The 15,133-nt window shown below is 42.5% G+C and overlaps 1 protein-coding gene across 3 annotated transcripts in view; it reads left to right on the top strand.

Moving 5' to 3' along the window:
- Positions 1–4,515: 4,515 nt before the first annotated feature.
- PPP6R1 (protein phosphatase 6 regulatory subunit 1) overlaps positions 4,516–15,133 on the top strand; it is a 47,785-nt gene continuing 37,167 nt past the window's right edge. For 2 of the 3 annotated variants that reach the window (XM_060255411.1, XM_060255410.1), the window contains exon 1: positions 4,616–4,772. The gene's annotated coding sequence lies outside the window, so the exon portion shown is untranslated. Of the gene's footprint in view, positions 4,773–15,133 lie in introns of all 3 variants that reach the window. The other variant, XM_060255409.1, reaches the window with a different exon arrangement.

Consider the following 15,133-nt stretch of genomic DNA (forward strand, 5'->3'; position numbering starts at 1 on the left):
CACTGTTGAACATGACTGAATGACTGGAAAGCACCACAGCTAATGTGGCTTCTTTTGAGTTAGAGGTTGTGGCTCCCTGGCAGAGCACCTGCCTTGCACACAGAAGTTCCGGATTCAATCCCTGTCATTTCTAGTTAAAGGATTTACAGGTAGCAAGACTTGTAGAAAAACTTTCAGACTCTGGAGAACCACTATCAATCTGTATCCCCAATATTGAGATTACTTTATATCATTTCCTTCTCCCTAATGGAGATCCAAAGAGACTTACATCATTCTCCTCTACTCCATTTTATCCTCACAGCAACTCTGAGAGGGTGTGACAGGCTGAAGGTCACCCAGCAAACTTCCATAGCAGAATGGGGATTCAAACCTGGGTTTCCCAGATCCTAGTCAAACACTTTAAGCACTACACAATACTGTTGGTCCCTACTACTGCATATTGCATAGAGAAAATGAAAATCGTGATTGGATTTGTGTCCCTAAATTTTACACACTTTATTTTGAAGCTTGCTTCTAATATGTACAGGTGCCAGTGCTTTACACCCTAGGGTGCCATGCTGGGATTAAAGTTACATGCCTTAGATGTGAAAGATCCTGGATCTGGTTACGGACATCTCTTCTTCATAATGGATCTCAGGTAGCGAGACCTCGGGAAAACTTTATCTGTCTCAGACCGTAGAGAGCTGCTTCCAGTTATGGTAGATAATACAGAGTTTATGTTATGCTTATGTTTAATTCAATTTATACCCTGCCCTCGCTGCCGAGGAGTTAGATGGACCAATATTTTATTTATTGATTTATTTCATTTATTTAGACTGTGTTGAATGCCACTGCAAGGTCAAGCAATAGCAGCTTTGCCAACCAGCCTCAATCCAGCTGTCTGCAGATGTCGTCTGTGATGGCTGGGGCGGAAGCCAGACTGGACTGGGTCCAGTGCCTACATGTCTTCCAGGCAGGGTTTGTTTTTTTTAAATAACAGGAATGCAGTTCTGGCTGGCTTTGCATCAGTGGGTGTGACCTAATATGCAAATAAGTTCCTGATGGGCTTTTTCTACGAAAAACACCCTGCTTCCAGGACTGTCTTGACTGTTACGCAACTTTATTTGCTTATGTACAGGTAATTCCCCACATATGTTTTTTAAAAAATGACACTGAAGCTGTAACAAACTGGATTATCCATTGTCAAGAGGGAGATAGTGCTCAGTTACTATGGTAGGTTCAATCCTTGAAGGAATATTGAGGAACAAACATCTGACTTCAGCAATGGACTTGAAGAAAAAGAGATTGGATTTATATTCACCCTTCACTCTGAGTCTCAGAGCAGCTTACAGTCTCCTTTACCTTCCTCCCCCACAACAGACACCCTGTGAGGTAGGTTGGGCTGAGAGAGCTCTCACAGAAGCTGCCCTTTCAAGGACAGCTCTGAGAGCTATGTCTGACCCAAGGCCATTCCAGCAGCTGCAAGTGGAGGAGTGGGGAATCAAATCCAGTTCTCCCAGATAAGAGTCTGTGCGCTTGGAATGTGGAACAACCACTCTGACACTTCTGAAGGTGCAAGTAGCTTAATAGTTTGCTCTGATGCCATTAGAACCAGGCTGAGGTTCAAGGGTGGGCAAAATGGCTGTTCATAATGGCGTTTGCTGAGGTTGTCGTGACTGGATTATAGTGGTCCTGAGTTGGTTCAAGAAGAATGAAACAGAAATCTTCCTCAATTTATTAAAAAGTTCAAGCAGGTACTCGAACTGGAAGTGAACAGAAGGAACAAGCCTGAGGGTGTGAGAATGAAGCATGGTAGAAAGCACACGTGTACAGGGAGACAGTTATTTTTCATACTTTTCTTTGGTTGAAACACTGGGAAATTGCTGTGAAAGGTAGCAGAGAATTGTACTGCAATTAATGAATTAATTTCTAGTTATATGAAGTTAATACAAGCTTTTCTGCAGTTACCCCAAAAAGGATATTTATGAGGGGCTTGCAGCTGTTTACTGGCGATGTTTTCCATGCCTTTAAAAGCAACCTGTTGTGCAGATACTTAGCCAGTGAACTACTTTCATCCTTTTTAATATCTACAGGAGGAGTTTAATTTTGGTGTCAGACAGCTGTTAAAAGCAGGACCAGTAAAATGGTGCCAAGTTCATAGTACCATCTCTTCCAGTGCTGTTGAAATATACTGCAATAATCTCCAACAATCTCTTTCTGCCCCACACCTCTTACTCTCACTCACACAGAAATCTCATAGAAGGCCACCTGGCTACAACTGGGGCTGCCAACTTTTCATTGGCAGAGCTCTTATGTCTGCAACAACAGTATGATGAACAGAAAAGTTTCATCCAGCAAAAATGGAAGGAAAGAAAGAAAGAGAAAGGGAAAGAATGAAAGGGAAGGAAAGGAAAGGAAAAGAAAACGACATGGAAAGAAAGAATATAAACATAAGAGGAGCCATGTTGGATCAGGGCAGTGGACTATCCAGTCCAAAATTCCCTCATACAATGCCCCAAAAGCACCAGAATATCCACCAGTGGGGCCAGGGCACTAGAAGCCCTCCCACTGTTGCTTCCCCCCCCCTGCGCACAACACCAAGAATACAGACAGAGCATCACTTGCCAGGAAAGAAAGAAGGGGGGGAAAGCCTTCCTCACCATCCGATGACCCCAGCCAGCAAAAATTCTGCCCAGGGGTCATTTGGTAAAAAAAACCAGCTACTGGAATGCCCACTCCCCCCTCGCAGCTGAAACACACACACACACCCTTCTTTGCTGCCCAGGCCTCCTGGGCAAATCTCCCCAAAAGAACATACTGCAAGGCACATGAAAACTCATAACCTGAAGAACACTTCATAAGTCTAAAGCGCCAATGGATGCCAGCTCACTGGGAGTGGGGAAGAAGGAAGGAGAGGCAGCCCAGCTCCTCTCTGCACAACACAGATGGGGCGGGGCTAGCTTTGACTTTTCTTGTGACCGAGTAGTGAGGCTTCTGTGGCCCGGTACCAGGTCACAACCCTGAAAATGGAAAACTCATCTCTAGGGGGACTCATCTCTGTAGTCTGGAGATGATATCCCCAGATTTGCACCCCCAACTGGCCGTCTGATGCAAAAGAGAGCATGAGTGGATGCAGATTAGCTAAACTTGTCATTGTTTGGTCACAGGCCAACTGAATCTCTGAGTGCTTACAGCTACTTCCTCCCCAGTCGCAGCCCTCATTATTTATTCCAGATAGCCCTGACTTGGATGGCTAAGACTAGCTGGATCTTGTGGATGCTCAGAAGCTAAAAGTCAGCCCTAGTTATCCTTTGGACAAGAGAGCACCAAAGAAAATTTGAGTCACTATGCAGAGGCAGGCAATGTCAAACCACCTCTGTTTATCTGTGGTTTTGCAATTGGCTGCAACCCCTCCCTCCTCATGGCAGCCCTCCCTTTTTGGCCAATGAGCCATTTAAATGATTCTGGTTGGAGTGATGGATTTATTCTAGCTCTCCTCTTTGGACAATGTTAGCCTGTTGCAGAGAGGATGAGGAGCCTCAAGCCTGAAGGAGATTGGGATCAGTGTAGAATGGAAGATGATATGGCCTTGGCTTGGGCTAAAGTGTTTGCTCCTTGGCCATTTCTTGTAGAATGTTGAATAAGAGAGGATATTGAAGAGATTTACTCAAGACCAATGGGAGAAAATGCTCCTGTTCATCAAATAGTTTATTCTTTGATCCAAAATTAGACAGCAGTGATGTACAGACAGAAAACAAAGTTAAACAGCTGTCTGCTGCAGATGAAACCAGTAACATAAAATGGTTCTACCGTTCTAGAAAGGGGTTATTTAAAGCACTTCTTTGATTGGGAACTTTGCAACTGATCTCCAATACAGAGTTGCTTCATGGCTGGGTACACATTTGTTAGACCTTATGATCCAAAATGCAGAGAGAGTGGTGTAAAATCAAAATGGTCTGGAAAGCTCATATTTCCCTCAATCCAGGCATGGGTTGATTAGCAAACGCGGCAATGGGAGGAAAGATGGTTTAGAACAAAAATTTAATTAGGTAAGCATATTTATAAAAGTAATGTGTTCCATTTCTGGATTTGGACGAAAATTGTAGACTCACCTTTGACCAACCGCGACTGTGATATTAAAATGGTTGCATGTATGATTGTGGGTATTCATTTGTGGAATTAGTGGGGTTTTCGAGTGTATAAAGGTGTTTTTGCGATCAGTTTCTGTAAATTTCCCATGAAGGCGTTAAGAAAAATAACGGGAGATCAACACGATTAAGGTTGCAATCTTATACACGTTTACTTGGGACTAAATTCTAATTTAAATAGCTAGTTTACTGTCGATTAAACACGTACGGAAGCACCCTTTAAATCTAAGAACAAGAAAGCTGAACTTGAGAACAGGAAGGGTGGTTTTAACGCATGCGCGACTGTCTTAAAAGAAGTAATGGGGAGAGCGCCAGTTGTACAGTGCGCACGCGCAGTTGCCCTTACTGGTCCCATTCGTGAGAAGTACAAGGGAGGAGCCAAAGCGAGGGGGAAGAATCTCAGCAAGATGAGGGGGAGCTTCGCGCATGAGCAATTGCCCTCGCTTGTTCTACCATTCTGGTAAGGGAGGGGAGGCGGGTGGAAGAGAGTGACAGCAGTCGCAGAAGGAAACAGCGGGTCGGCCGCTGGAGGAGCGCGCGGAGGATTGTGGGATCGCGGCGGTGAGAGCAAAAAAAAAAAAAAAAAAAAAGTGAAGGGAGAGCGCGAGCGACACCCCCGCGAGCGAAGGAGGGGGCTCGAGCCCGGTGAGAGCGGCTGGCGGTGGAGGCGGGGAGGGCAGGGGAGCAATGGGGCGCGCGCGAGTGGTGGGGGAGTTCTGTGGGAAGGAAGCTGCCGCCATTTTAGAGCTCCCTGTGGGAGACCCCCGGTGTCCCCCCCGCTCTCTATATGCCGTGACCTCCCCCCATATTTAGTTTCTGTCATTTTCACACCCCACTTCCCGGCATCTTATTTCCTCTCGAGACCTTCCTTTTCTCGCTGTCGGGTAACATAACAATCTTCCTCCCTCCCTCCCCACCGCCACGAACTCAACAGTTTTCTGTTCCCGACGCTCAATGTATATATTTGAGGCTTCTTAAATTCGTTTTTTAACGCCTGTCGACTCCTCTTCCCACAGATACCTGTTCAGACCTGGTATCTAAAGTGGTAAAAGGTGGTGATAGTGGGAGATAGGGGAGTTCGCTTAGCCGTATCTCGCAAAAGTCCAGGGAGGTAAATTCTAGATTATAAAGTGTTTTTTTTTAAAAAAAAAAAAATCCCGTTGGAGCAGGACAGAAATCCAGTCAACAAAAATGTATGTTTAAATCCGTGCTCTCTCTTTAAACTGAACTCTTGCCTCCCCTTGAAGCTAGTCTAAGTAAATAGTTGTGGCCTTCTTGGGAGATACTTGGGCTCAGATTTTGATTATTGCCTTGAAGGGACAGGCTGTGACCTCAATGCGTGTTGGTATAAATATTGAATAGAATGTGTGCACAGACATGTATGTTTTGTGTTTAACTAGCTAATTGCAAAAGACGATATTTCAGAATACAGGTTCTTTAGATGTTCAGCCCTCATGCTGGAAGGGAAGCACATATGGTATCTTAGCTCCTTCCACACCCTCTCTGCCCCTGGCATTAAGCCGCTCCTCTTTATTTCCCCTTGTAACACCCACTGGTACCCATGCTGTATGCTACATTCTTTTTATAATGTACAAAATAATTGCTACTACAACAAAATAATTGCTACCCTGTGTAGTTCACTCCTCATTGTCGTTAATATGAGTTGGAATTCCCATATGCATTTAAAATGCAGGGGGAAGCAGCCATTCTTACTACATAATAACCTTGCTGGCTGTGTACAAAAGGGTGGCTAAGTGTGTTAATGGGTAAACTAAGCTCTGATAACTGTGCATACACTGACCACTGACATCGCCCTGCTGACTTTGTAATAACCCTAGATACTGTGACCTGGTATTCCCTTTCATTGGAATGTCCCCCAAAGGCCTGATCTAGGCATTTCCCCCCATGTTTGCATGGCTGTATTTGGTTATTCATTGAGAATTATGGGTTCCCACACTGTTTCTTTTTCCCCCTTAACTTTTTTTTGCTTTCTCCAAACACTTTACATATAATTTTGTTCTGTTTCCCATCCATTGCTGGCTCTGGCTTGCAGTTGCCAATGTAGCACTGAGTAATCAGAGAAAAGTAGTTTCACGGCTCACTTCAGGAAGGACACCAACAGGTGTCATTTTCTGGGCTTGGGATGTAGTTTTTATTTCTCTCCTGTTTTAATGTAAAATAAAACAGGAGACCAATGGCACCTTAAAATATTAGCACAATGAATTCTGGCATAAGCTTTTGTGAGTCAGTACTCTCTTCATCAGATGCATACATACATTTCTGCAGCGTTCTTATGTGGCTAAGTGGTGGGGCTGGGAAGCAAGTTTTGTTTTAAAATGTTTGGAGAGAGAGAGAGTCTTGCTTTGCTTTGAACATTGATGCAGACAGAACATTGCCAGTTGAGCATGCACTCTCAAGTTGTGATGGGTTGGAGGGTGAGGCTGATGTTGTTTGTGCAAGGTGAAAGAAAATCTACATACTACCCTAAATAGAGAGTGATTGCCATATTTAGAGTTGAGAAAAAAACAAGAGGTGACTTGTAGCATATTTGAAACACAGCTTTGCTATGGCATAAGCTGTTGTGGACTAGAGTTTGCTTCATCAGATGCCTGAAGGTTGGCTGATGAACGTTCATGGACAGACATTGTAAGCAGAGCAGTCAGAAATCCATGATATGCAGGAGGTGTATTCCGTGAAAATTCTGTGTCAAGCTAAAATGCCTATGGGATGGGTATGGTTATGCAGTGCCTTAAATAAAGTGTGATTTGATTTTCCCATGTTTATTTTGGTTTGCATTCAATAAACATAGGAGGACTAGTGTCAGCTTCCAAGCACATCCCATGAATTGTATAGGATATGTCATGGACATGGTTGTGTACTCATTCATTTCAGCAAAATTTGACAGTGCTCAATAGAGATCATGGGAGAGCATGTGTGTTTGTCTCAGTTTCACTGTCAGTCTCCATAGCATCGCTTGCATTAGTTCCATACCAGGTTAGTTTTTTATTTAGCCTGCACAGTCAAAGCTGTCACTGTAATAATATAATAATAATAATAAAATTTTATTTATATCCCGCCCTCCCCGCCGAAGCAGGCTCAGGGCGGCTAACAACATATCCATCTAATTATACAAAGGTTTAAAATCAGATTGCTTATGTCTCACATGGTGAAAAGGATGTTGGAATTGCCAATCAGGTGAATTCAGAGCTTGGTGGGGGGTTTTTTTGGGTATCAGTAAAACATACATGTTCTCTCAACACAATTCTTTGGGATAATCACCTGAAAAACATTAATTATGCCTCTGAAATGGTCATGCTTGCGCTGTATTAGAATAGCAATGGCATTAATTCATTGATTTGACAAACCATGACCCTTCTGAAATCTTTTGGCAGAACAACAAAGCACTAGAAGGTTTTTGACTTTACATTTTTGCACACATTCATGATTTGAAATTCAGTTTATATTAAAGTGCTTGAAGGGACAAATGGTTCTTTTTTCCGTGTTGCCCCCTCCCCTATCTCCCAAGTTTACAAATTGGGAAATATAGGTGACATGATCATTTGGTGGGAGTGATGATATTCATTAGATTTTTTTTTAACTTTTTCTGGCTTCCATTCTTTGAGAGTATTAAAGTACACAAAAGGTTGGTGACACTGCTCTCTCCCCCTTTCTGTTGCCCTGGCTGTTACTAAGCACAAGCAATAAAGGGTCCTGTCAGTACATCTTTGCTTTGGATAAATTTTGGGAGATGTTTTCTTCTTCTTCCTATTCACGGTATCTCAGATCAGCTTAAAAAAAAAAAATTAGAGTCTGCACTATTGCAAAAGTTCAGGCTGCACAATCCTAATCATATCTAGCAGGCATGTAGCTGCAGCTTGCCTTGACAGTTTTGGCAGAAGGGTTGTAAAGCTAATCCCAGTGCTATAATCAACACATAAGGAAGTAATTGAAATAAGAGACTTGAAATTCCAACAAAGCTTCACTTAGTGCTTTTGATAGACAGCCTAGGATCTTAAATCCCCCCCCCCCAATAGCAGGGTTGACTTGGGGTGGGACTAATATGAACTTCCATTGCAGTTTGAGCAGAAAGCATATGGCTCTGCTGTATGCAGGCTAGAGGCACAGTCTTAAGGCATTTATTGTTGTAGAAATGGCTTCTGTTTTGCCAGTGCTGCCTCTTGGTGAGCATTGAGGGTGTTGTGTCAGGAGGAAATGCCCTGTCAGTACGCATATGGCCGAGGACCTGTCTACCTTAGGGACCGTCTCTCCCCACATGTTCCCCAGATCTGGGTTGCAGAATTTATTGTCAATCCCCGGGCCGAGGGAGGTGAGACTGAAGGCTACCAGAGAAAGAGCCTTCTCAATTGCGGCCCCGCACTGGTGGAACCAACTTTCAGAAGAAGTAAGGGCTTTGCAGGACCTTGTTCAGTTCTGCAAGGCCTATAAAACAGCCCCATTTCGACTTGCCTTTGACTGAATTAAAGTATAAGTAGATGCCCAACATCGCTGAACAATGATATCAACACTAGCATCAAAATTGTTTTAAATCATTTTAAACTGTTTTAATATTATTTAATTGATATTAATTGTTAAAATTTTAATTGTTTATTTACTGTTTTATTGTTTTAGTTTGACTGTTATTAGCCGCCCTGAGCCTGCTTTGGCGGGGAGGGCGGGATATAAATCTGAAAAATAAATAAATAAATCCTTCTGATCACTGCCAGCCTCTTCAAGCCATCTTTCTGGGGCAGTGACCTGGAGCTATGGTGCTGAAGTTGTGTGTTGACACAATTGAGCCTCTTTGACCAATCAGAATTCAGAGGTGGCTATCCAGGATTCTTCTTTGAAGAGACAGCCTCTTGGCTGCATGAGTAAGAAATATTTGGGTGTTATCAGGCATTCACCCCTGCTGAATGTTTTCAGTGTTTGCGGATCATTGCCCTCCTTCTACACATCACCTTTTTGGGTGTGCACCTTGAAGCAGGAAATATGACTAACGTAATGTGTACATCTTACAGATACACTCATTGGTGAGTGAAGATTGGCTGGCTCAGTGGCAGCTCTGGTTTGGGCCTTTGTTATGTGCATAAAAGCCTTGTGTTTATGTACGGATGAAGTAGCAGTGGCATTTATTATATGCTTACTTGTACAAGGATGAACATCTCCCCCCCCCCTCCCCCGCTGAGGAAAAGCAGCAGTGCACTGTCTGCTAACATGCTTGGCCTTCTCTCTGTTTTCTGGCCTTTTAAAGCCAGGAGGCGGCGTAATCCAGTAGTGTGGCTGTAGTGCTGCAGTTTGCTTCCCTGATGGGAGAATGCAGTGCTACCAGGGCAGCAGGCTTGAGGACTGGGGTGTCAATTGGCTACTTGCTGTAAAGTGGATGAGCACTGGGAGGCAGAAGAAAGCCAAACTAAAATAAAGAGCAAAGCATTGAAGCGAGCTAATTTTTGAGCAACAGTAAGATTTTCGGGTGGTTAATAGTGAGCATAATGATGGCTATGATTGATGAATGAGGAAAGGCAGGAGAGCGGATTTGTGTATCTTCAGTCTTTAATACTGACATTGACGAAGCTAACGAAAATGTGCTTTGCTAAAATGTAGTTGCTGAAGTTTGGCAAAATTGGCAGTCCTCAGTTATTTGCAATCGTAGTGAGCACTAGGAAATATTTTTTTGGGTTGCTTTTTTTTTTGGATGAGCAAAAGCTTTTTAGAAGATATGAACGAAGATTTAGAATGAATGAATTAAGATTTTTACATAAAAGAATCTGCTGCATTAGATGATGATGGTTTTAACGTTTGCTATAAACTTATGCAGCACGTTTTTCAGGATGTGATTGTTTCATCATGATTCATTGTTGTTCCCAATCGATTTGCTTGAACATGAGTTACTACAGAGGATGTGATTGTTTTTAGTGTTGTAAAGTTTAGCTCTGGTGAGACTCTGGAAGTATTTCCGCATATGTATACTCATAAGTAATTCCCATTTTATTCTATAGGAAAGTGTTTTTATGATTGCACCCTGCTTGCCCTTTTATTAACTATAAGGTTTGCTGTCCCTTTTCAGCTGATTTATTTTCTCTGCTTTTCAGATAGCCAAAACTTATACATGTGCTAAGGTAGCAAAGGGCACAGCAGTTTGCATCACACTCTGTTTAGTACTCAGTATATTCACAATTTAGCTTTAGGAAACTAAAGTGTTTAAATGTTTATCCTGCATCCCAGAGTCCTCTGCAGAATACATAAGCGCTGTGGAAAATATATAGAATTTTTTCCCTTACACTAGCTATGTGGAAAGAGGGCTTTAAAGGTAGAAAGTTTGAAGACTGTGTCTCTAGAAGGTCATCCTGCAACCTGTTAATCTTTCTGGGTCTGGGCAGCTCTGTAAGAAAACAGCTTTGTGTGGCATCATAGAGACCTGTTGGGGTTTTGTGCACATGTACTTATTGTGAAGAAAGTAGCCCTTCTGTGGACTTTTATTATGATTTTTGAAAATGGTGTACTAGTTGTTGTTTGGGTTATTTCCTGAAGTAGGTGATCTTATTTAGATTTACAGAGTTGGCAGAATGGATTCTTTTAATGTGTGAATATATTGTGTATATGTGGACTCAAAAGCACTCTGGCTTTTTTGTTAAATACACAGCTCTATAGATTAATTTGTATGTGCGCTGCTGTATCCTGGGAACCTTACTGTACTTTCAGAGTATTGTCTTCTGATAGTCAAGTAGTTATAAGTATTCCCCCATATCTATTCCTTTCTAACCTACGATAGCACTAATTCTTGAAAACAGAGGTGTGGGGAGCCAGGAAATTACAAGCCTGTCACTCAAGCACATCTCCTAGGTTAATTGATGGAAAATATTATTGAAGCTAGAATGATTAAACATAAAGCCATAAGCTTTGCTAAAGAAGAAACAACCTTTGTGAAGTGATGTTACCACAATGGTTTTTTTTAATGCTTTGGAAAGGTGTTAGCCATGTTGATAGGGGTGATTTGATGCCTTCATGACCTGTTTATGAACTTCCTTGAAGCATCTGATTGGCCTCTGTTGAAAACAGGATTCTGGATGGTTCCTGGGACTAATCCAGTAGGGGGCTTAATTTAACTCCTCCAAAATATCCTGTTAAATGTGCCTTCATATGCTTCCCTGCAGTCTGAAAACTCACCCTCCTGTTCTGTTCTCCCCCCTCCCAGTATGCAACTAAATACCGTCCAACTGAACTTGTAACTTGCTGATTCTCTATTATGCCTCCGCAGCAGAGAAAAAGAACTTTATTTGCTTAAGGATTTATAAAGCAGAAAGGAATTACCTGTCATTGCTTCTTTTGTTCAAGAGGTCAGATACCAGCACATCTTTGTCTCCACATGCCATCTTGCCCATCACCCCAGTCACTGTGAGGAACTCCCAGTACTACAGAGCCCAGTACTGTACAGTTTTAGTAAGGAAGAACCAATTTACCTGTTCTGCCTCTAGTATGAAAACTTGGTTCAAATTCTGGAATTAAGGGTTTGTCTTTAAAAAGCTTGCCAGGTGAGTTGGGAGGTAAAGTGGATTCTCTAATTTCAGGCATAGTGTTCTGTATGGACTTTAACATGCACGTGTGCCGTTAAGAAAGAGAGAGTCTGTGTGTGTGTGGCATAATGAGCTGGAGAGGCGTATGATTATCATGAAGACCTGAAACAGATGGTGTGATTTGGCCAGAATACATTGTAAAGGGAGGATGTTGTAGGTACTTTCAGGGTGCTTAGCACCCTAGGGAGGCTGGTAGTGAGGATGGGGACAGGATGTGCAAACCTAAGTAGAGCTGTGCATATCTGTCGTGGTGTGTCTTGCGTGGGTGTTGAGCCTTCCAAAGGCACAAATATACGGCTCATCTCTAAGCAAGCTGTCTATTGGCTTTGAGTTCTCTGATACCTCCCTGGCCTGCAAAATATCGTTGGTTGTGGCTCTTGTGGCCAACAGTTCCTGCTGAGGGGCTGTACCTTTCACACACTGAAGCACGGCTTTCCTTGTCTTGATGTTAGCTGTCCATGTAACATTTTGGCTTGTGAATGAATTCACAGCACTCTGTGACTTTTCAAAATGATTGCAGCAACAGGGTAATAAATGAGATTTGGCTTTGGGTAATAAATGAGATTCCATCAATGGTCCTGAATTTTGAGCAATGGTGTTTGCTCTTTAATGGGAAGTTACAAGAAATATAGAAAAGGGCATTCTGGACCCAATATAGAAGGGCAGAACTCAGCAAATAATCCTAAGTAAAACCATCTTAATGACTGAAAGTAATGGTTTTGAGGTATACGTGAGATGACTCTAGAAGCAGTATGCTTGAGTTGTTGATCTCGGTAGAGGAATGAAATGCCCTTAACTGCTTTGTCTATTGCAAAACAGGTGGCTTGCAAAAGAGACCACCCTCGCTCATCAAAAGTCATAGCCCTATCCACAATCAGCAGTTAGTCCCACCTACTTTGATGTGCAGCTATCCCGGCACAATATGGACGTGGGTCAATAAGTTATCAAGCTCTGCTAAAACTCTGCCTTTACTTTTGTTTGGAGAATCTTCAGCCCTGAGATGCTTTTTATTTCTTTCCTTCTTATCCTTCAATAGAACATTACAGACAAAAAGTTATGCCTTTGCATTTTCAATTATTTGAATCCCCCCCCACCCAGCATTTATCCTTTCCCTTGTGTTTTCCTGAATTTCTGATCAGCTCATTCATGTTGTGTGCTATATCACTAGCACGTGTCCAAGACTTTATTTCTACTATCAAAAGGCTTGGGTTCTGGATAGAGAAGATAGTTTGCCCAATTATGATGTCCTAGTATTTCTCGTTTCTCCAGCACTACTTCTAAATTTGCCCCTGAATTCTGCTAAAGCCCTAGCTTTCAGCATTTTGGGGCTTTTTCAGAGGTGTTTATGTTTTGGCTTACCTTCTCCTTTAACAGATCATATGGCAACAGTGCCTAATGCCCTATCTAAATTTGAGGTACAGGTTGCCCCTCCCCTGTGTTGTCTGTTGCCTTTGATGGCCATTCAAGCTGTTTTTTGGACTGCTGTTTTTAGAGACGATAAGAGCCCCATGGCGCAGAGTGTTAAAGCTGCAGTACTGCCGTCCTAAGCTCTGCTCACGACTTGAGTTCGATCCCTGGTGGAAGCTGGGTTTTCAGGTAGCCAGCTTGAGGTTGACTCAGCCTTCCATCCTTCTGAGGTCAGTAAAATGAGTACCCAGCTTGCTGGGGGGAAAGTGTAGATGACTGGGGAAGGCAATGGCAAACTACCCCGTAAAAAGTCTGCTGTGAAAACATTGTGAAAGCAACATCCCCCCAGAGTCGGAAATGACTGGTGCTTGCACAGGGGACCTTTCCTTTCCTTTCAGAGACTGTACCAAGGATTCATTATGGGTTGTGACAAGGTGACCCACCAGCACACGTTTCAGTAAAGCTGGGCAAATAATCTTGGCTGATCCTGTAGACCGAAGAATGTTGTGTGAATGAGAATTTTAAAAAGGGTTTGGAAATGTTTATGGATACTGCCAAATAGGGCATATGACAAGACATTAAAATAGGAAATGTTGAAAGCAGGCTAGTGTTAGAATACTATAGAAGTCAATTATGAAATACGAATGACTTGGCTTTTATTATACTTGGACAGAAACACTGCAGTACATATAGCTAGCAATCTATACAGCAAAGTAAATGACTTTTGAGTACATCACAGTCTGTCTTGTTATCCCATTGGTGAGAATGAGGCTGTTTGCGTGCAGCTTTAAAACATGATTGCGTAAAACAGATTCCTGAATAACTCAGCACCTAAAAAACAATTAAAAAGCAATTTTCTATACCATGTTGGGGACATGTTTTTAAAAACCATGTGGGCTGTTCTATTTCTTACATTGCCACTCTTGCCCATGTGTTACCACTTGACAAAAGAAAAAAAAAGAAATACTGCAGGTCTGGTTTAAAATAAAGTATGCAAATAGAACACATTTGTTTAACAGTTTTGAGTATATTTGGGATATCTTGGGCCCAGCATGAGCAGCCCTGCTAATCATACTAGTAGCATCTGCCCTGAGGCTTGATGACTGTTTAACAAATACTCTGGATCACATTTTAGACATAATGCTGAATGTGCAGTCTCTGTTGCTTGACACAGAGAGCTGCAGTTTGGGCTTGGAGTCCTTCTGATCAAACCCTGAGCTCACCTACCAGTAACTTGCCATGACAACCAGCAGTCAGGTTGATCTTGACAACAGAGGCTTTGGCCAAGTATGTACTTTGTCTGTGGTCTGTCATTTTACTGAATACCACAAAAGGCCTGTCAAACACAATATATTGCTATCAGCATACAAGTCTTCTATCAAAAAAGTTTGATTTTTGGGGTGTTGCATGATCTTTTGGACAAAAGAGAAGACCCCTCCAAGGTTTTGAAATCTGAGGGGCCTCCTTTTCCATGCACACTGCATGAAAGCAGTAGGTGCTTGTGGGGGCTGGTAGTTTGGGAATGTTCAGTTATGTGTGAGTCTGACTGGCTCCTGAAATGTTCACGAAGCATGACTGTAAAGGTAAAAGAGCACCTGTGCTTTCTATCATTGCTCACAATGAGAACGAGAGGAAGGAACTGGAATAGAGACTACTTTGTCGAATGAATATCTTAGCATCTGCATGGCTTGTTCACATTGCAGGAGTAGAAATCACTCTTTCCAAAGCCACCAAAGAAGCTACATTCTGTGAAGGAAGTATAGGTAAAGGTTGAGCTCCCTGAATGAAAGCAAGGATCACCTATCTATGTGACATTCCATGGTGTCTTATGTATGCCAGAATGGAGATTATATGCATGGTTCTGATTTTGGATACTGGAAGATGCCCCAGCAAACAGGGCTCTGAGAATATCAGTTAGGAATAATTTCTTCTGTTGAGGCCTAGGCCTTAGATACCATAGTCAGTCCTCTTGGCTTTCCAGACTATCCAGTTTTGTCACTAAAAAGACAGAGGTCCTTTCAGTGCTTC

This window comes from Heteronotia binoei, chromosome 15 (assembly GCF_032191835.1).
Source record: "Heteronotia binoei isolate CCM8104 ecotype False Entrance Well chromosome 15, APGP_CSIRO_Hbin_v1, whole genome shotgun sequence".
NCBI lineage: Eukaryota > Metazoa > Chordata > Lepidosauria > Squamata > Gekkonidae > Heteronotia > Heteronotia binoei.